This window comes from Mytilus galloprovincialis, chromosome 12 (genome assembly GCF_965363235.1).
Source record: "Mytilus galloprovincialis chromosome 12, xbMytGall1.hap1.1, whole genome shotgun sequence".
Lineage (NCBI taxonomy): Eukaryota > Metazoa > Mollusca > Bivalvia > Mytilida > Mytilidae > Mytilus > Mytilus galloprovincialis.
Window position 1 is genome coordinate 71,332,390 of NC_134849.1, and position 23,797 is coordinate 71,356,186.

The window sequence follows — 23,797 nt, forward strand, 5'->3', positions numbered from 1 at the left end:
CAAACCATTAAAGTCTGAAATGGCCTATATCTTTTCTCGACTGTACTGATTTTTACTCGACCAGTCTGAATTGGTCTGACTATTACTTGACATTACTCGACCCCAGTCTGAACCATACTTGACTGTTCTGAATCGTACTTGACCCTTATCTTTGCCGTTAAAAATAGTCTGAACTATTACTCGACCAGTCTGAAACAGTCTTAACCCAATACTCGACCAGTCTGAACCATACTAGACTAAAAATCCTCTATTTTTTTAACTGTTTAAATAAATTTCTTTTTAACTGACATATATAACAACAGCCAACAGAATTTATAAAAGATTTTAACATTATAAAAGAAATATATCTCTGATTATATTTAGGATAAAAAAAAATATATTATATATAACTTATATCAAAAAGGGATAAAATTAAATAAATGAATAAAATTATTTTTCTGATTAGTGGGGAAATATAAAGTATAACGTCTGCTTGGGGCAAACTCATAAATAAGATCACACCTGGTCAGAGGTATTAAATTCTAAATAACATTGATTCAAAATTGCAACATCCTGTTTAAATTAAATAGCAAGGCCTTTCGAATATACATGCATGTACTAGATAAGTAATACACGAATTTAAGAAAATAGGGCTTTCTTTTTACCTGTAAAACACACATGTACTGAGTAAATTAGAACATATTGAAGTGCTTTATGTATGCCATGTTAATTTGACAAAAAAATACTTAAATTAATTTAATTTTTTTTTACTGTTACTTTGGAATACATTTCCTTTAGGTTATCAAGGATTTGTATAGTAAATACAAATCCTTGGCTTAAGTTTATGGTGAAAATAGTCCAATTATCATAAAATACTTCCGAAATATTCATAAAATTTGAATAATATTGAAAACATAATTAAGTCACAATTTATTTTTTTAGATTATTTATCAGCTTGTTTTATTTATATTTTAAAAGTTGATATATATCTAAGTGTTGATTAATATTGAGTTGAAATTATATTATGATTGATTATAATTTTAATTTCAATACTGTATTGAATACATTTTTAATTTCAAGTTGTTGTTTAAATTTTATTTTTATTAAAAAAAATCCTAAATTGATAAAATTCAGTTAATAGATACAAAGAATAGGTCTAGTTTGGTTAAGACTTGGTCGAGTATGGTTCAGACTAGGTCGAGTATGGTTCAGACTAGGTCGAGTATGGTTCAGACTAGGTCGAGTATGGTTCAGAATAGGTCGAGTATGGTTCAGACTAGGTCGAGTACGGTTCAGACTAGGTCGAGTACAGTTCAGACTAGTATAAAACGGTTAAGTACTGGTCAAGTACACATTCAGACTACAGTCGAGTATTATCAAGTAAATCTCAGACTAATTCAGACTGGTTGAGTAAAAATCAGTACAGTTGAGTACAGATATAGGCCATTTCAGACTTTTAATGGTTTGTAGTGTATACTATATGGCGTTCTACAGGATCCCCTGGTCGGTCTACGGCTCCCCTGTTTTCTCAATATAATATATCTACTATAAGACGTTCTATAGGATTCCCTATTGTTTGTTAATCAAGTATATACTAAAGGGCGTTCTACAGGATCCCCTTGGCGGTCTTCAGGATCCCTTGTTGTCTTTATATTATATATGTACTAAATGGCGTTGTATAAGACCCCCTGTTGATTGTTTTTCATGTTTATACTATAGGGCGTTATACAGGATCCCCTGGGCGGTCTACAGGATCCCCTGTTGTCTTAACATTATATATCTACTATAGGATGTTCTACAGGATCCCCTGTTGTCTTTACATTATATATCTACTATAGGACGTTCGATAGGATCCCCTATATGGTTTTATTTATTATTTATATACTAAAGGGCGTTATACTGGATCCCCTGTGCGGTACAGGATGCCCTGTTGATTGTTTTTTATGTTTATACTATAGGGCGTTCTACAGGATCCACTAGGCGGTCCCCGTTTGTTTAAAAATATATATCTACTATAAGACGTTCTAAAGTATCCCCTGTTGTTTGTTTTTCATTTATATACTAAAAGGCGTTCTACAGGATTCCCAGGGCGGTCTACATGATCCCCTGTTTTCTCAACATAATATATCTACTATAAGACGTTCTATAGGATCCCCTATTGTTTGTTAATCATGTATATACTAAAGGGCGTTCTATAGGATCCCTTGGGCGGTTTACAGGATACCTGTTGTCTTTTCATTATATATATACTATAGGACGTTCATAAGACCCCCTGTTGATTGTTTTCATGTTTATACTATAGGGCTTTCTATATGATCCCTTGTGCGGTCTGCAGGAAACTATGGGTGATCTGCAGGAATCCCTGTTTTTCAACATAATATATGTACTATAGGACGTTCTATAAGATCCCCTGTTGATTGTTTTATTATGTTTATACTATAGGGCTTTCTATATGATCCCTTGGACGGTCTGCGGGAAACTTTGGGTGGTCTGCAGGAATCTCTATTTTTCAACATAATATATGTATTATAGGACGTTCTATAAGACCCCCTGTTGATTGTTTTTCATGTTTATACTATAGGGCGTTCTAAAGAGCACCTGTTTTCAACATTATTTATCTACTATAAGACGTTCTATAGGATCCCATGTTGTTTGTTTATCATGTATATTCTAAAGGACGTTCAATAGGATCCCCTAGGCAGTCTTCAGGATCCACTTTTGTCTGAACATTATATATAAACTATAGAACGTTCTATAGGATACCCTATTGTTTGTTTTTGATGTATCTACTAGAGGACTTTTTACGGGATCCCTTGGTCGGTCTGTGTAATCCCCTGCTTTCTCAACATTATGTATCTACTACAAGATGTTCTACAGGATCCCCTGTTGTTTGTTTTTCAAGTATATACTATAGGGCGTTCTACAGGATGCCCTGGTTGGTCTACGGGATCCCCTGTTGTCTTTACATTATATATCTACTATAGGACGTTCTACAGGATTCCCTGGGCGGTCTACAGGATCCCCTGTTGTCTTAACATTATATATCTACTATAGGACGTTCGATAGGACTCCCTATATGGTTTTATTTATTATTTATATAATAAAGGGCGTTATACCGGATCCCCTGGGCGGTCTACAGGATGCCCTGTTGTTTGTTTTTATGTTTATCCTATAGGGCGTTCTACAAAATCCACTGGGCGGTCTACAGGATCCCCGTTTGTTTAAAAATATATATCTACTATAAGACGTTCTAAAGTATCCCCTGTTGTTTGTTAATCAAGTATATACTAAAGGGCGTTCTACAGGATCCCCTGGGCGGTCTTCAGGATCCCCTGTTGTCTTTACATTATATATGTACTAAATGGCGTTGTATATATAAGACCCCCTGTTGATTGTTTTTCATGTTTATACAATAGGGCTTTCTATATGATGCCTTGGGCGGTCTGCATGAAACTTTAGGCGGTCTGCAGGAATCTTTGTTTTTCAACATAATATATGTACTATAGGACGTTCTGTTGATTGTTTTTCATGTTTACACTAAAGGGCGCTATACAGGATCCCCTGGTCGGTCTACGGGATCCCCTGTTTTCTCAACATAATATATCTACTAAATGGCGTTGTATATATAAGACCCCCTGTTGATTGTTTTTCATGTTTATACAATAGGGCTTTCTATATGATCCCTTGGGAGGTCTGCAGGAATCTTTGTTTTTCAACATAATATATGTACTATAGGACGTTCTGTTGATTGTTTTTCATGTTTATACTAAAGGGCGTTCTACAGGATACCATGGGCGGTCTACATGATCCCCTGTTGTAATTACTTTATATATCTACTATAGGACGTTCTATAGGATCCCTATTTTGTTTGTTTATTATTTATATACTAAAGGGCGTTCTACCGGATCCCCTGTGCGGTATACAGGATGTCCTGTTGATTGTTTTTTTATGTTTATACTATAGGGCGTTCTACAGGATCCACTAGGCGGTCTACAGGATCCCCATTTGTTAAAAAATATATATCTACTATAAGACGTTCTAAAGTATCCCCTGTTGTTTGTTTTTCATTTATATACTATAGGGCGGTCTACATGATCCCCTGTTTTCTCAACATAATATATATATACTATAAGACGTTCTATAGGATCCCTTTCAAAGGTATTGACATAAGCTATTTCCCACTGAAATATTTCTTGGGGATCCGGGCCCGTCTGGCCACCACAGAGGTTCAAAGGTGCCCCTTAACGTAATTTTCCGTATTAACCACACATTCGGTACTACTCGGCATATCCCTACATAAAAGTTCGGAATCGGACCTAGCTCATTTCAAAGGTATTGACCTAGGCCATTACCCACTTAGATATGTTTTTCTGAGATCCGGGCCCGTCTGGCCACCACAGAGGTTCAAAGTTGCTCTTTAACATAAATACAATACCCAGCACCCAAGTTCCTTTTTAATCACGTGTGTATCTATACATCCATTTAGTATAAGTTTTATATATTACAGAGTCTATTATTTCGTCAAATTTTGGACATTGAAAGACCGGGGGGTCTCAACATCATTTAAGCGGTCCTTAGCGGTAGGTTTTCACTGTACATTTCTGTTTTTGACTTTTCATAAATATTTCTATTTATGTTTCGAAATATCACTGGAGTGGTCGGTATTTGTTTTTGTTTTCTATATTATATATTAAATTACATCTTTGATGAATCTTTGATGTCGTTTTTATTGATAAAATTCTACATTACATAAAGACAAATATTCAACTTATACAAAATGTATAAGGTTTTTTTTAAATTCGAGGTCAACGAGAATTAAGTCAACTTGAAGGGGTCATAAAAAGATTTCAGGCGTATCTTTTCACTCTTCTTAATAATGAAGATCATGCTTTTATTGTAATCATTTTTAATTTTTTTTATGATTTTCAACTAAATTTGAATATTGAACCAACTGCAGGTTGGATATTGAAAATTGAATATTAATAATCGAATAACGAACCGGCTGCTGACTATACATGCATATTTAAAAGGAAAAAGAAACCGAATAAGGAAATGAAAATCGAATAAGGAAATAGAAACTGAATAAGGAAAAAGAAACGGAATAAGGAAATGAAAATCGATTAAGGAAAAAGAAACCAAAATGAAATAAGGAAATGAAAATCGAATAAGGAAATAGAAACCGAATAAGGAAAAAGTAAGTAAATAAGGAAATGAAAGTTGAATAAGGAAATAGAAATCGAATAAGGAAAAGTAACAGAATAAGGAAATGAAAATCGAATAAGAAAATTGAAACTGAATAAGGAAAAAGAAACCGAATAAGGAAAAAGAAACCGAAAAAGGAAATGGAAATCAAATAAGGAAAAAGTAACCGAATAAGCAAACGAAAATCAAATAAGGAAATAGAAACCAAATAAGAAAAAAAAACGAATAAGGAAATGAAAATCGAATAAGAAATAGAAAACAAATAAGGAAACGAAAAAAAAATGAGGAAAACAAATTTGAGGAAAAAAAAAATTAGTGAAAAAAAATTTTGAGGGGAAAAAAAATTCAGTTTGGACTTGTAATATTTTTCAAAACTTGAATATCGAAAAAGGAAAAAGGAAAAAGGAAACAACTTGTGTCTGGTGATATTTTTAGCGGTTAATGCGTATTCATTTTGAACACGTTTTAACGACTTCGATTTGCCAAAAATGCGCAACAATTCTGCTCTCATCTTTTTACTTATGATGATAAAGATTAAAAAGTTAGATGAACATCTTACTATGGTTAACAATTTCATACCCTCAATGACATATGAATAATATTCAAAGCTTTCCCAGAACGACATGTTTTTATCGCTTATACTTATTGTCAACAATGCTGCCAAACCTTGTTCATACTTTGTGACAACCAATACCACTAAATAAGAAAAATCATAATCTATTCTATTAAACGAGAAGACCTCATTTTTTATGTCGCTTCTCTTCCTTCCACAATAAATCAATCACCATGCCTCTGTGTCCTATAGGTAACATGCATAGTCGCATTTGTCATCCATTCTTATGATTATTCCGATTGAGTTATTTTGGGAGAAAAACGACAAAAAAGGAGTCCGGATATGATTCCGTCATAGATAAGACTACCGGTTTTAATGATGCACAAATACAACCAATCGTATGATAGATAACAAAAATGAAAAATAAATAAGCCAATCAGAGCGTTCTCGATATCATGGTGTTTAGATCGCAAGAACCACAACTATTATACTTTCTTATAGAGGAAAATTATTTTTTGCGTTTATACTACTTTAATATATAGAGACTCTCTGTATTCTGTCTACTGTTTTCTTTGAAATGTTTACTATTTAAGGGGTCATACCAGTTGCATCTATATTAAAATAAGTAAAACATTTGACACAAGTACAACCAATCGTATGATGGATAACAAAAATGGAAAAAAAATAAGCCATTCAGAGCGTTCTAAATAGCATGGTGTTTAGATCGCAAGAATCACAACTATTATATCTCCTTAGAGAGGGCAATTACTTTTCGCGTTTCATATCATGGTGTTTAGATCGCAAGAACCACAACTATTATACCTCCTTAGAGAAGACAATTATTTTTCGCGTTTATCTACATCAGTGGCGGATCCAGAAATTTTCATAAGAGGGGGCCCACTGACTGACCTAAGGGGGGCCCGCTCCAGTCACGCTTCAGTGATTCCCTATATAAGCAACCACATTTTTTCCCAAAAAGGGGGGGGGCTTGATTGAGCTTGACGAGGTACACTCACCCCGAGAACTTTGGAAGACAGTTCTTGAAATGTCCTGTACCAAGTCAGGAATATGGCAGTTGTTATCAAATAGTTCGTGTCTATGTATGTTGGAGTTTGTTTTTGTTGCACTTCAGTGTTCCTGTCGTTCCTTTGTTTTCCTCCTATAGTTGATGTGTTTCCCTCGGATTTGTTTTCTCTTAGTCGATTTATGTCTTTTGAACACCGGTATACTACTGTTGCCTTTATTTTTTGTATCATTACCTTAATACTTAAGGAGCTATATAACGAAAAGGAACCTAAAAAAAACATCTAAGGTCAACTTTGCCAGATTAAATTTGTTTTGCAAAGAAATATAGTATGTTATGTAAGTATGAAGTACATAACATTACAGTACAAATTCTGCATCCTGTTGAAATTCCGAAAGGACGACTATAAAGGGCCATGCCCAGGGTTTTCGTTTTCGTAAAATGTCATTGAAAAAGATGTTGATATGCAAACAAAAACTACATTGTTTTGGGTTTTGTCTGCGATGGCACGAATGAAGATGATCAACTGATTTTGTAAGACAAAAAGACCAAACAGATTGACTAAAAATTTTGGCCTAAAGTGTATCAAACAATTCCGCTACGCACATATACACTTTAATTCAAAGTAATTAATGAATTTGATTTAAGTTCAAAAGCTAGAGATATCACATACCATATATATAAACTTTTCCAATTGTAGCTGGGAAATTCAACTTTAAAATATGGGATGGGTACATAATATAAGACTTATAATTGCAAGTATTTAATTACCAATTAACTGAGTTCAGATCTTTTGAATAACTTTTTATCTTTATTTATTGTGATGTTAAGATGGTAAATGAAAAAAAAATCATGGCATCATTTGGAGACGTTTCCATGACGTGTGTTCCTCAAAATGAAATGTAGAGAAAAAAAATATTGTTTTCGCCTTTTTTATGTTATCTTATCATTTTTGATCGAAAATGAACATAAGCAAGAAAACAAATGTGATTTAAAATATTGATGCATTTTAACGCAGTTTTTGTTCATTTGATGTTAAAAAAAAACATTTCTTCGTATAATAGGAATTCTTGCCCCGAAAAAATATAGATAATCGATTACTCGATCGTAATTTCATAATTGCACATTATAAAATCAGAAAACAATTTAGTGTTTTTGACATATGACCTCGATGTTATCCGGAAGTGACCTTGCACAGAGCAGAACTAGTCAGTTACACCCTTATTCCACTAAAAGTACAATATAGTCCTTGATTTAACCTGACGAAATTACAATATGACATCGGAAGGGACTGTCGACAAACCAGAAGCTACTATTTTTCTCCTTTTTAAAAGTACTGCAAACCATAAGCTTTTTAGATGATTAAAGTAAGTAATAAATTGTAACATGTAGTGCCTGAAGTGACTCTGATAAACAAAAATGTGTTTGTGTGTTAGCAATAAGTAGGACCGATGGTAAAATAAAAAAAAAACTGCCTTTCAAACAGTTGCAGTTTGATCCTTTGTACTATGATATAATTTTTATGATTTAGCTTGAAATGTTTTATTTGGAAAATATACTTCTTTCTAGCCTGGAGACGGATAGACAGTTTCAGCTTTTTAACAAAAACTTTAAAAGAGTTAAAAAAAAGTTAAGGGTCATTAATTTTTAGAGATGTGATGTAGCATAAAAACAAACTGATTTCCAAATGGAATTATGTTTTGTAGACAAAAACAGATAGTGAATAATGACTTGGGGGATAAACAGACGACTATTATTCAGAATCATTATTCTAATCTATTTTGTTTAAAAACAAATCGATACTGGATTATCTTGTACCATTGTGGATCAAGAAAGACACTTTGTTTAGATATATAAAAAAGAAGATGTGGTATGATTGCCAATGAGACAACTATCCACAAAAGACCAAAATGACACATACATTAACAACTATAGGTCACAGTACGGCCTTCAACAACGAGCAAAGCCTATACCGCATAGTCAGCTATAAAAAGCCCCGATAAGACAATGTAAAACAATTCAAACGAGAAAACTAACGGCCTTATTTATGTAAAAAAAATGAACGAAAAACAAATATGTCACACATAAACAAACGACAACCACTGAATTACAGGCTCCTGACTTGGGGCAGGCACATACATAAATAATGTCGCGGGGTTAAACATGTTAGCGGGACCCCAACCCTCCCCTAACCTGGGACAGTGGTATAACAGTACAACATAAGAACGAACTATAAAATATACATTGTTTTTGATAGCAGGTCTTTAATTTTTCAATCCATTATTCGTTTTTACAATTAATGCAGATACGCCCAGTTATTGTCAGACTCGTTTTTACTCGTTGTAATGATAGCCACTGTTTATGATTTGAAAATATGCAATGTCAAAGGGAAATACATAAACAACATTCCACAACCTGTCTTCAATAGAAGACACTTCATATAATAAACAAAGTGATATGGTTTCAATGGGCCAATCACAATGCATAAGTCGAAGAAAACCGGATTATTGATATGGCCAAAAAAATAAGACTAAAAGACGACACAACGTAGATTGCATTTGTCTTATTAATTCAACGGATTAAAAATAATATATCTCCTTTTGTTCGTTATATTTTAAAATGTAACTGTAGCGAGTAGATAAATATTATATTACATGTGATACGCAGTTGAAATCTAATGATTTTATGATGACATGTAATCAACGATCTGGCGTTCTCTAACTTCACAAAAACAACATTGGAAGACGGCAAAACCTAACACTTAAATTGAATTTGACCAATGACGAAGAACACGTTCATAATCCAAAAATTATTAAACCAGCCGAAAGCGCAAAATGTGATCACATATGTAAAGATCAAAACATAAGACTTCAGTTTGATACTAGTAAACACATAATTGTCTATTTGTATGACATAGCTCTTCGGACGCGCCAAATTTATAAAGAGTTAATTAAGATTCGAAGTGTTTTTGTGGATTTGTTTTCATCAGGAACGCATAATACGAAAAACCTGAAAATATGGAATGTAAAAATTCTTAAGAAGCTATGAGTAAACGGAATGTAAATAAGAAAGAAAAAACACATTCAAAAGAATGTATGAAATATGTCCAACAATCAACTGCCAATTTGGAAAAACAAACATTTATAACAAGTAGCTAATCATTGTCAAGAGAACAATTAAAGGCCTGTATACATTCAATTAACTGTTATGTGTTATGAATTTATTTGCTATTCACTTCTGATTATATTCAGGATTTAAAAGAAACGATTTATATATAAAAGAGAGGCGAAAGATACCGAAGGGACCATTGAGGTCATTTCATCAAAATGAAAGAAAAGTGTTTTGCAACAAACAAACAAACAAAAAAACCCAAACAGAACAAACTTTATAAACACGCCAGCACCTTGTCACTTCAGGAGAAAAAAACTTTGTAACACCAATAATCTTATATTTATAGTGCTTAAAGAAGAACGGAATTGTTTTTCAATTTTATCTTAAATGGATGTCTACGAGAAAACCATGCAAAATCAAAAAAAAATTATGAAAGGGGTTGTGGAATTTTCAGCTGATTTTGGGTTCCTAGTAAAGTATTAAGTACATCTTATAGTTCTATGGTTAAAAAATGACAATTTATCTCAAATTATGTGAATACAGGGCAATTCTAGTTTAGTACCAAATTTACTGGAAAATGTTGTTGAAAATGGACATTTTTGGGTTTTTTTTATTGAATAGTTCAAAGTATTATATGACAAAAAAAATTGTTTGGCCTTAAAATTCAGACTTTCTACTAAAATAAACTGTAATTTGGATCTTATTTCAACCTTTATTTTTGTTTTTATTTTTATTGACATAATTGTGTTTTTTAAAAATTTGAATTCATCCTGTACTGAAAATGTCCATAAAACCTCAAAAGTCACTCAAATTGAAAAAAATATTTTGTTAAACGTTATGGTTCACTACAAACTTGTATTTCTTAACGGGATTTTGGTTGTAAATTGATATAAGCTTATTTGAATAAAAGATGAAAAACTGAAAAATATAGCTAAAATCATCTCCCTTTGTAAAACTCTTCACAATAAAAGGTAGATTTAGTGTCAATAACAGAAGGAGGGAAATCAACAAATGTGCAGAAGGATAGGAAATAATGGTATTTTTTATGAATATGGTGTAGCCAAAAACTTATTTTTATTGAAAGAGTGTAACAAAGACATAGCAAACCATGTGGCAAAGACATTCCCACTGCCACTGGGATAAGTCTGATCCTGATCAGATAGTCTAGACATGACTCATGAGGCTAGACTATCACTATCATGTCCAGCCCTAGGTTTCAGACTCACATTTTAAAATGCATATGCTGTAAACATGGACAGGAGTTGGATTGTAGTAGACAAGAAGACAAAATGAGTTGCTGCCATCCTTTCATGACCCTTCCAAATCTAGCAACGGAAATTCCAAAGCAAAACTTTCAGTTTCAGTTGGTTCTGGTAAGTTTGTTAATTTTTTTTGTGGTTAGAAAAACAATTTGACACCATAAAAAGACCTACTGTAGAAACATCACATCAACACATAAATATAGGAAAAAGAGCATAGACTATTTCTTTGGGGAAAAAAAAGGTGGAGGGGTATTTACATAATTTTCTTGAAGCAAACACTGATTTAATTTTCATTGACATACATTTATACATGTAATGATTTAAAATTCTTCTGAAACTAAAAGATTTATGTGTGCCTTCTAAATTTTAATAGAAAAACTTTTTTCTCTCTCAGTCTCTCAAGAAATCTAAAAATAGCCTACCCTAAAGATTTTATTGTCATTTTTCATTAAGCACTGTTAAAGTCAGAATGTTGCTCCCATAGACTCAATGTAAAAAAATGTGGTATGAGTGCCAATGAGACAACTATACATCCAAATAACAATTTGTAAAAGTAAACCATTATAGGTCAATGGACGGCCTTCAACACAGAGCCTTGGCTCACACGGAACAACAAGCTATAAACATGATAAAGGACCCCTAAATTACTAGTGTAATACCCTTCGAACAGGAAAATCAATGGTCTAATCTATATAAAAAAAAGGAGAAACAAGAAACACGTATAAATTACATAAACATACGTAAACTACTGTACATTTATGCCAACTAAAAAGTATGTGTGTTAACCGCACTACCCTTACCTACCTTTATTTTTATCCCTACCCTAAAAATTTTTGTGACAGGTTTTGATTAAGTACTGTTAAAGTCACAATATAGCTCCCAAAGAGTTGTGAATTTCCTGTCTTTATTCATTCCTTTACCAGTTCTACCTGTACATTGTACAATGCAGCTAGATTGATACAATATATGGTTCTCAAACTCAAAAAAATGTTTACAGACTATGAGCTGTTTTTTTTTCTCTCTAAAAATTGGTTACTGTGAGACTTTTTCTTAACATTATCTTAGTGCAGGTCATGTATCACAGTTATAAACATGGAAAGAGAACTTTTACATGTCTTTACTTCTATCGTTAAGAAAATAGAATCTGAATAGAATATGCTTACAAATGTATTCCAAATTAAAGGGCCCAGAAGGGGCAACATGAGATTATAACATTACAGATTACTCAGATAAAACAAATTCAAAATAACAATACTGAAGAAATAAATTACTTGATGATGTGATTGATATCATAGCATTTATGACATTTACACAAAGAAATTATCATATCCACAAAACTTTTTTTTCAATGAACCAATGCATTATGTTAAGCCAACTTAATGTACAATGTACATGTAGATGTAACTCACTGTACTGATCATGCAAATGTACAAATATACAATATTTTATTTCTTATCAACAGGTTAATGTTGAAGATGGAAAAGCACAAAAATAATGTTAAAATGAAAGCAGATATGATAGGAGATCATATAGGTAAATATATGATATAATTGATAAAAAAAAATGAATCAAACAAGTCATAACAAGAGACTACTAAATAGACAGCAAATAAGACCTGTGTTGTGGCATTATTTGTGAAATATAATCATATAATATAGAAATTGGAAATTGACCAGTTACATTTTTTATTGTAAAAACATGATAAATAATCAATAAATAGATTAACCCTTCAATTTTAAAAGTTCAATCTGGTAAACAAAAAGTAAAAATAACACACGGAACACTCAAATTATCATTTTATGATCAATTAAGGGCCATATCAGTACAATTTACACAACAAAATTTTCATTACTCATCATTGGAATTGTTCTCTTTATAAGAATGAAACCTAGAAAAAAATATGTGTTCTTGTCAGCTTGACACTGAGATCCTCATTTATAGTATACATGCATTTATGATAAACCTGAAGACTACATTTGTATTTTTCATTTTTGAAAAAAACACTTTTACCATTATTACAGCTATTTTCCTAATGCGCGTAGAGTAAAACTTTGGTATGTTTACTTGCTCTATTTGTATAAATATTGATTCAAGCTTTGTAATTAAGGTTGATATCTTCAAACAAAAAATATAGGCATATTTGAACCTTTATGGAGTACTTTCAAATTTGATTAGACGTTATGTCAATTGCAATTGTACAATATACAAACAAACCATGCAAGCTAACCGAAGTCTTAGATTTACATGCCTTAGAAAATTAGCTGTAAAATTAATTATATTTTTGTTTCCAATGCTTATTGTTTTACCAATTTCAAATGTTTTGGCTTGTTTTTAAATTGGTCTATATCAGCTAAAGGGTCAAAAGGTCCAAATTTAAACTTGATTTCATAAAACAATTGAATAATTTTATAAAATGATATTATGCAAAATTAAACGGTGTATTGTACTTTTTTGGGTTAACTACTTCTTATATGTTTAGATTGTTAATATTCGTTTTCAAATTGCAAAAAAGATCACGGGGGCAAAAAAACCTTTGTTCGTTTATTAAAATATTATTGAAGGTTTTTTTTTCTATGCTAAATGTTATCATGCATTTAGCATGTTTAGATTTATGATTTGGGCTCAGTTTTCAAGTTGATTCAAATTGGGGTCCAAACTTAAACTTTGTTTAAATTCATTAAAAAATTGCATATATGGGGTTCTTTGATATGATAAATTTAATCATGTCTTTAAGACTTTAGATTTTGGATATTGGCACAAATCCAATTTCAAAATCATCAGTTCTTTGACCACATCTATTCTGTGTCAGAAACCTACATGTATGATGTGTCTAATAATTCATCACATCCAAATTCTGAACTGTATCATGTGAATCAAGTTTGAATGTAGTGTCTATTATATAGTGTTTCCTGCAGCTTTTAAAAAGGGCAGGGTAATTGTTAGCTCAGAGGGCACATTAAGCGCGATAGACAACAATTTTAGGGCACTTACTTAACATAAACAGGCAATTTCTATAAAATGGATTCATTTAAAAAATACTAGTTTAATGACCTCTTAATAGTTATTGTTCAAAATATATACATGTAACAGACTTCTTTCTGGGTCTATCATATTCTTGATGTGGGACCACATTGAAAAAAAATGTTGGTTTGCCAAAGCCAGAGTTCCATAAAAAAGATCAGGGTGATAGGTTGGGTTTTTTTTTTAAATATGAATGGACTATTTAAAATGATTAACTTAAAGAATTTGTCTGGTCATTTTTAGTAACCATAATTTAGTAAATTACAAAAAAAAAATAACTTTACAAATTAACCCCTTCCCCTCTACACCCTTTTCCAAATTGAATTAATATAGATACACCAAGTTTATTACTTTCATGGCACTACCATATCAGCTGTTTATTTTAAATGTCTATAAATAGCCAGAAATAGTTGTCTGTTACTTAGGTGTTTTCCCCAAGTATTTTTCCCGCCTAAAATGATCATGTGACATGTTTGTAAACAAAAGACAACATTTCATCAAGGAATTCATTTATTTTCTGGATTATTCTGCTTTTAATAATTTAGTTTGGATTTTTATTCATTTCATTTAAGGTAGATCTACAGTCAAGCATTTGTATTTAAAAATAGTTTGCAAAGAATTTTTACTTTTCACTTTGACAAATGTCTCATGATCGCCGTACATTGGCTTGTTCAACCATGCAAACAATGTATATTATGTAAATTAGAAATCTATCAGCTGTCAAAAATATTGATCTAAGCAATCGATGTTTTGAAATCGTTTTCCGGTTTAGTTTCTTGTCAAAACAATGTCATATCATTAATCTTCTAGGCAAAACGATGTTTCTGGGACTTGGGGGATACAATCAGGACGCGTGATTAGTATCTGTATTCACTATTGGTAAACGGACAGAAAGTCACAGGACAAAAAGTCACAGGACATAAAGTCACAAATTTGATAGGACAAAAAGTCACAGGACAAAAAGTCACAAATATTTTTTTGACAATTGTTTGAATATATTAGAGAAATATCTAGAAATATTTACTTTTTAATACATATATTCCTAGCAAAGTTAATGATATTTATCATTTTACTTGAATAATGAAGATTTATTTAATTTTAATCATGCAAAGGACATATTTCTTGGCACCATAAAGCCATTTAAGTGCCAATCTACTTTGACATTTTGTTTTCTTAACAATAATTTTAAACATCTTTGATACTTTTTTGATAAATTTTGCTTACAAAGTTGGTAATATACAATACTTCAAGAAAAATACAAAAATGTTTTTGTAAAAATGAGCATTTTTTATTCAAAGAAAATACAGAAAAAATGAATTGTGACTTTTTGTCCTGTGACTTTTTGTCCGTGACTTTTTGTCTGTGACTTTTTGTCCTGTGACTTTCTGTCCTACATTCTTCACTATTCAGTCTATTGCAGTTTGCTAATCAGCTGATTACGAAATCGATTACAAAATGGCGTCCTAGTGAACTTTTGTTTACGTTTGAAGGGAAATAACTCGAGCGGTATTCATAAAATATGTCTTTCAGTACCGTAAAGGCATGGCGTCAGGAATTTCGACAAAACTAGGGCAGGGCGCCAAATTTTTTCCCCAAAAAGGGCAGGGCGTCGAGAAATCGCGGCAGGGCGCCATTACACGCCAAAACCACCTGTAGGAAACACTACTATATAGTGTCCCCCCCCCCCCACACCTGATGAAGGTGCAATCTCTGCATTTGTAATAGAATGTACCCTTGAGCTGTTTTATTCTCATTGTTGAAGGTTGTACAGAGGCATTACATTCATTTCATTTGAACTTTTGTGGATATTTGTCTCATTTGCAATCAATACTCATCTCCCTATTTTTGTATTGTCATAACGTCATAAATACAAGATGAAATCTACAAAATAAACTTCATAAAAATTAAGTTTGCTGCAGCTTGGAATAAGAAAAAAATCAAATTTAGGTCCATTTTTAGCTAGTATATATTATTTCTTATTCTATGTACTGGAATGTCAGAGTTGTGATAATGGAAAAACATTTTACACTAAGACCAAGGTAATAATTAATTTCTTTTTAGGAAATTTCAATCATTTAATGGATAACAATTGTTTTCTTATTATTTTTTACAGACATTTGGTGATCCAAAAATAACTGGAGTTCATGAAAGAAGACTGCTTGCTGAGACACATTTTTGTTGATAAACATGTTTATGATGAAGAAAAACTTAGATAATATTACTGATACTTGAATAAGGCTCTGATCTGTCTTTGAATTTTCCTCTTGATGTTAAAAAATTGCAAGCTCAAATAAAAATAAATTGAAATGGAACTCATATGCTTTGAAAAAAAGGAAAAAAATGGCAATGTGAATCTCGCTGAAGTCTTGAAAACCACCAAGTCAACACACAGTTGCAACACAAATGAGAAGAGAGAGATATTTGCTAGGAAATAGAATGTTCTCACTGTCTCACCATCAGCAAGGCTTTCTCATCAGGGAATAAGAAGTGTAAAATTACTTCTGTATTAAAAGGTCATCAGTATTGAAGACAATATTAAAAGAAGATTACGAATGTACTTGGCCATTTGATAAACATAATAATATTTTCATTTGTCAGAAATTATTTCTTAGATTGACTAACTAGTTTTATTGATTGAATTATTAGTAAATTACCTTTCATAGTTCATGTAGTTACATGTATATAAATTCTTATAAGATAGTATGGAAACAATTCAATACTTCCCTAAATTCCATACCTTATGCAACAATTGTCTTGTGCTGCTAAGTCAATTCGAATTAACTTTTATGTATGTTTATAATAATCTTATTCTTGCATGTAAGCACCATTTAGTGTTATTGTATCATCTTCATTGATTGTTAAATATAATACAAATGCTATAAAAAATAATAACATTTATGATCATTTATACAGATCGAAATATTTAAAAATTTATCAATGCTAAAAGAGAATTTATAAATTTAGACATTTTTTTAGGAGAATTTTAGAAAGTACTACAACAAAAGCAAACCAATAGTATATGCTCAAATGCACTATTAACGCTCTCTCCAGATAACCAAATAGAGATATGTTTATATTTTATTAAATTGTTGAAGTGTATGTTAGTTTAAATTAATATGTACCTGCAATTTTAAGGTTTTAAAAATCAGCATTTTTATTGGATTATCTCCCTTTGTACAATAGAAATTCAGGTTTTATCCACACTGTCTCAGGTACTCATGATCTTATATGGTAACCAGCATGCAAGTAAAGGGTTGCAACGTGTCTTAATTTTGTTTACCTGTCAGACACAACTTCTGAATGTCAATACTTTAGATTTTTCAATATGATGAACTTGACATTGAATTTCATATCATTTTTCAGTAACCAGAATACAACTTTAGTAATTAGCAAGCTGCATTAACCAAAAATGGGATTACTAGGAAGAAAATGAATGGATTTTACTCTTTAAAGTAATAGGGACAAGTGAACTAAAGGAATTTGGAATAAAAAAAAATACCCCAAAAAAATTATCTTTGGCAGCCCCCCCCCCTTTTTTAAGCCTAATGCTTACTATTGCTTGTGACACAAAAATCCAATTTTCTATTTGATTTACCTATATTGCATGTTACAATCTGTATAATTCAAGTATTTATTTTTGAATGCTTGGTTTCATTAAAATATGAGACACTCCTCAATTTATTGCGAAAATACAAAAAAGGGGGGGGGGAGGCTATCTAAATGATCAATAAAATCTATAAAATTAATTTGCAACCGAAATCCCTTCAAAATATTTTGAACCAAAGAAAATGCAAAGCATTTCTGAAATTTAGGGTAAATTGAAGCGACTTTTGGGCTGTAGTGTCTGTTTTAGTGTGATTTGATGAAAAGGCCATATTTTTTATCATTTTATGTGTTTTGCCACACCCTTATTTTCTATATATATCATTATGTTTAATAAAATTATGTGATTTATACTTCATACACATCCTATCTGTGCTATTAAAGTATTTAAACACTCAGAAGTATTATAGTATTTATTTCTATTTGAGAAATTTATGAAATCTATGCATTTCAGTAAATGCATCTATAAATAAACTCGAAAATACCCTAAATCCCTATCATTGCCATGGTTACCAGCAGTGTAAGGGCTTCAAACTTGCATGACTTTCATATCAGGTCAACCTGAACATGTCAGCAAAGTTTCATCAAAATCAAACAACTTTGCATGGAGCACCATCTGCATGGTTTTCTCATAGATGTCCATTTAATGTGTGTGTGGTTTTTTTTTTTGTTAAGAGTAAGTAAACAATAAGGTTCTCCGGTATAAATGTATTTTTTATTTAAAAACAAATACAAAGTTAAAAAAACAAAAATAGCGACTTCCAAGGAAAATTCAAAATGGCAAAATCAAAAGCTCAACCACATCAAACGAATGGAAAACAACTGAAATATTCCTGACTTGGTACAGGAATTTTATTATGTAGAAAACGGTGGCTAGCTAAACCTCTCACTTGTATGACATTTGCATAAAATTTCATTATATTGAAAACAATGTGTGAACAAAATAAACAGACATAATAGTTAAAAATGTAAAAAAGGGGGTACAACAGTCAACATTGTGTTATAATCTTAATCAACAAAAAACTAACAAATATGTCAACAAGGAAAACACCAGTTTTAGTTGTAGTATGATAAAAAGGAAAGAAACTTTAAATGGTACATTGTATATTCTGTGCCTGGCAGTTTCAAATTTGAAAAGAAACTGTTATTTTTCTGAATTTCTTTTGAACGTTTGTACTTTCTGATTCCTCTACATTGTCATAAGACTGATTTCAAACACTGATATTTTTAACGGTTAATGCTTATTTAAATTGAACACGTTTTAACGACATGTTGATTTGCCAAAAATGCATGACAATTCTGCTCTCATCTTTTTACTTATGATAATATATATTAAAAAGTTAGATAAACATCCTACTATGGTTAACAATTTCATACACTCAATGACATATGAATAATATTCAAAGCTTTCCCAGAACGACATTTTTTTATCGCTTATACTTATTGTCAACAATTCTGCCAAACCTTGTTCATACTTTGTGACAACCAATACGACTAAATAAGAAAAATCACAATGTAATTGAAAGTTACTAACAATATACCTCACACAAAACAATAAGTATGCTGTTACTTTTGGAACCTCTGATATTAGAAATACAACCAGGACAATGACCACCATTATAATCGACCGTCTTTCCTGTGCTCTTTGTTGAGTTATCCGGGCACTAAAATTGTTAGTGAATAATTTAAAGGTGATGAATACTGTCGACATCAGCATAACAAGACAGCAACATATGACCAAAACGGTCTGAATCATTAGGTAATATAGCGTGGAGTATTCTAAAACTAAATCATTGGCAATAATCTTGCACCAATCAAACTTTACAGACTCCAATTTCATAGCAAAGTGACGAGGAAAACTGATGGTCATAGGAAGCAAAAAACACGCAACACAACAAATGAAGGATTTTCTATTTGTCAGTTGAAATTTCGTCCAAATTGGAAACCAAATTGAACCTTCTGTATTCCAAGGCATGTTGTCAACATGTACGATATGGTATGGAATGTGACGGATAATATTGACAGATGTGTGGCAACTGTACAGTACGGGTATGTTAAACCACAGATGTGTACAAATTGTGTTATATTCTTAAAATGATGTCCTGTACAATCCATTTGTGCCTGAAAAACTGGTTCTAGACCATACGATGAAAATGCTGTCAGAAAATCAGCCACTGATAGACATTGCATAATAATCGAAGCGGGCAAGAATAGAGATTTACGCCACAGTATAATAAACACGAAAAAGTTAAATATCATCGATACATAGCACGTAATCGTCCCGACGGTGGTTATGTCTTGTAAATATTTATCTTTTCCAAAGTCGAAATATCTATACAAATGAGGAAGATACATTTCCCATTTATATTCATAAGATGAAAATTCACTTAATCCAATATTCAGCGACAAGTTTTTAATTCCTTGTGTTATCATAATGTTTTTATTGCTACTGCTTCATTGCTTCAACTACAAGCTATTTGTTCTAAAAATTATAACAAAAATGCAGAACTCAAAGGCAAATTCATATCATAATAAATATATGTATCTTATTAGATAGATTTTCACAAAGAATGAATACACACATTTAACAGATTAAAGTGAACCTTCAGAGAAAACTGTTTATTTTAATTGCATATTTCTAGCTACACAATATCATTGGTTTTTGATTGATATTAAGATAAGCATTGTACATTAGAAAAACAAGGCATTTTAAAAGATTAATTTTTCAGGTTGTACATTTACGTTTTGCCATTTCTATATTTAAAATCATCTCATTCGAATATTTCCATAACAAAATGTCCATGTATGTTGATATTCCTGCAGACAGATGACAGTGTGCAGCAAACCAAGTAAAAGAAGATAATAACATAAATATGTATCTGTAATTCTGAAGCTAGATTATATTTCCTGATCGTAAAAGAAACTCATCATAGATACCAGGATTGAAATGTTGTATTCGCCCTAGACGTGCATTGAGGCCTACAAAAAACTCATCAGTGACACTCGAATAAAAAAAAGTTAAAAAGGCAAAATAAAGTACGAATTCGAAGAGCATATGTCACTAATTTGGAGAGTTGCTTTGTAGAGTCATAAGCAGACCCAGTAAATGGTAATGAGTTTTTATAAATCTGGTACATTCGAAGCGCTTTTCTTGATTTAGCTTGACCAGGTACACTCAACCCCAAAACTTTGGAAGACAGTTCATGAAATGTCCTATACCAAGTCAGGAATATGGCAGTTGTTATCAAATAGTTCGTTTCTATGTATGTTGGAGTTTGTTTTGTTGCACTTCAGTGTTCCTGTCGTTCCTTTGTTTTCCTCCTATAGTTGATGTGTTTCCCTCGGATTTGTTTTCTCTCAATCGATTTATGACTTTTGAACACCGGTATACTACTGTTGCCTTTATTTTTTGTACTATTTACTTAATACTTGAGGAGCTATATAACGAAAAGGAATCTAAAAAAATCATCTAAGGTCAACTTTACCAGATTAAATTTGTTTTGCAAAAAAGTATAGTATGTTATGTAAGTATGAAGTACATTACATTACAGTACAAATTCTGCATCCTGTTGAAATTCCGAAAGGACTATAAAAGGGCCATGTCCAGGGTTTTCGTTTTCGTAAAATGTCATTGAAAAAGATGTTGTCAATACCTTACACACTTATGAAACAGTTTAGAAAAGTTGATATGCAAACAAAAACTATATTGTTTTGGGTTTTGTCTGCGATGGGAACAACATGTATCACGGATGAAGATGATCAACTGATCTAGACGTCTTCTCAGGCCTGGGTCCGCCACTGCAACTACAACTTCTTCTTCTTCCAGGTAAGGGAGAGATTGTGTAAAGTTCAACATCAATACGCTCTAGACGTCTCCTCAGGCCTGGGTCCGCCACTGCAACGGCAACCTCTTCTTCTTCCAGGTAAGGGAGAGATTGTACGCTCTAGACGTCTCCTCAGGCCTGGGACCGCCACTGCAACTACAGCCTCTTCTTCTTCCAGGTAAGGGAGAGATTGTACGCTCTAGACGTCTCCTCAGGCCTGGGTCCGCCACTGCAACGGCAACCTCTTCTTCTTCCAGGTAAGGGAGAGATTGTACGCTCTAGACGTCTCCTCAGGCCTAGCTGGGTCCGCCACTGCAACTACAACCTCTTCTTTTTCCAGGTAAGGGAGAGATTGTACGCTCTAGACGTCTCCTCAGGCCTGGGTCCGCCACTGCAACTACAACCTCTTCTTCTTCCAGGTAAGGGAGAGATTGTACGCTCTAGACGTCTCCTCAGGCCTGGGTCCGCCACTGCAACGGCAACCTCTTCTTCTTCCAGGTAAGGGAGAGATTGTACGCTCTAGACGTCTCCTCAGGCCTGGGTCCGCCACTGCAACTACAACCTCTTGTTCTTCCAGGTAAAGGAGAGATTAACTTGTACGCTCTAGACGTCTCCTCAGGCCTGGGTCCGCCACTGCAACGACAACCTCTTCTTCTTCCAGGTAAGGGAGAGATTGTACGCTCTAGACGTCTCCTCAGGCCTGGGTCCGCCACTGCAACGACAACCTCTTCTTCTTCCAGGTAAGGAACCGGATTCAAAACTGAAAGTGATTGGTTCCGTGCGAGAAAAAAAAACTCATCTGACTTCAGATTGTCCGGAGAAACAACACCTGAAACGAGTTGTATATTATATTTTTCTTTATATCATATTATTTGTCATTAAATTTTCTTTACCTTAAGAATTAGTTTACAGATTTTGACGTGTTATATGCTCTTTCGTGAATTTAAATTTTAGTGTTCAAAAATGTGTTGCCAGAGTCACGCTAAGAAAGACTTCCGGTCAACTTTTCGGTAAAAAAGCATATTTAAATATATAATGTTTTAATTTTATATGATAGTCTAATACATTAACTTTCAAAATCAGTTTTATTTATTAATTTAGCTTTATCGGTTCCAGAGATATTAGTTATAATACACCCACTTTTCACTTCCGCGTTTTCAACTTCCGCGTTTTAGACCTTCCCGTATATTATACGCATCCATTTCGCGCCCCTGACAAAAATATGTTTCCTGTGAAAGAAAAATTGAAACATACGATTTTGGAAAAAACCTAGTCAAAGATATATCAAGGTATTGTGAGAACACAGAGATTTTAATTAAGATAAAGGACGGACGTACATTATGATAAAGTTGACCCATGTTGTCTTGGTTCCTATCCGGGTCCGTTCGCCCAAATATTCACGTTCGCTCTCATTCGCACCCCACATGTTCGCATCAAAGGTTTTGTATTGAATAAGTTCGGAAGCTTTATTTAATCGTCCTTTTGATAGTGTATTTTTATGCTCTATCTCACCTACGATAGTAGAGGGGCATTATGCAGTGGCGGATCCAGCCATTTTAAAATAAGGGTTCCCCAACACAGAGTAAAAAAAGGGGGGTTCAACTATATGCTCCCATTCAAATGCATTGATCGGTCAAAAAAAAGGGGGTTCAAACCCCCGGAACGCCGCTGGATCCGCCACTGTTATGTTTTCTTATCTGTGGGTGCGTTTGTTCGTTCATTTGACGTCCGTTCATTTGTCTGCGTCCGTTAAGCTGTTCAGGTTAAAGTTTTTGGTCAAGGAAGTTTTTGATCAAGCTGAAGTCCAATCAACTTGAAACTTAGTACACTTGTTGCTTTAAGCAATATGATATGATCTTTCTTATTTTAAAGCCAAATTAGACTTTTGACCCCAATTTCACGGTCCACTGAACATACATGTAGAAATGAAAGTGGGAGTTTCAGGTTAAAGTTTTTGGTCAAGGTAGTTTTTGATGAAGCTGAAGTCCAATCAACTTGAAACTTAGTACACTTGTTGCTTATGATATGAGCTTTATAATTTAAAAGCCAAATTAGACTTTTTACCCCAATTTCACGGTCCACTGAACATAGAAAATGAAAGTGGGAGTTTCAGATTAAAGGGGCACTAGCTGTCAAATTCATGGTCACCGATTTGACTCAAATTCTCATATTTGATTTATAACAATGTAAAACATTTATCCAAACTATCAAAAGTCTA

The 23,797-nt window shown here is 32.8% G+C and overlaps 1 protein-coding gene and 1 long non-coding RNA gene across 2 annotated transcripts in view; both read left to right on the top strand.

Annotated features, from left to right (window-relative positions):
- The window catches only part of LOC143053755 (uncharacterized), a 213,666-nt gene that overhangs the window by 118,812 nt on the left and 71,057 nt on the right, over positions 1–23,797 (top strand). The gene's annotated exons all lie outside the window — the stretch shown is intronic.
- Positions 10,837–18,156, top strand: LOC143054723 (uncharacterized). Its single transcript, XR_012971804.1, has 3 exons — positions 10,837–11,242; positions 12,594–12,664; positions 16,266–18,156. It is a non-coding gene; the product is annotated as an uncharacterized LOC143054723 (long non-coding RNA).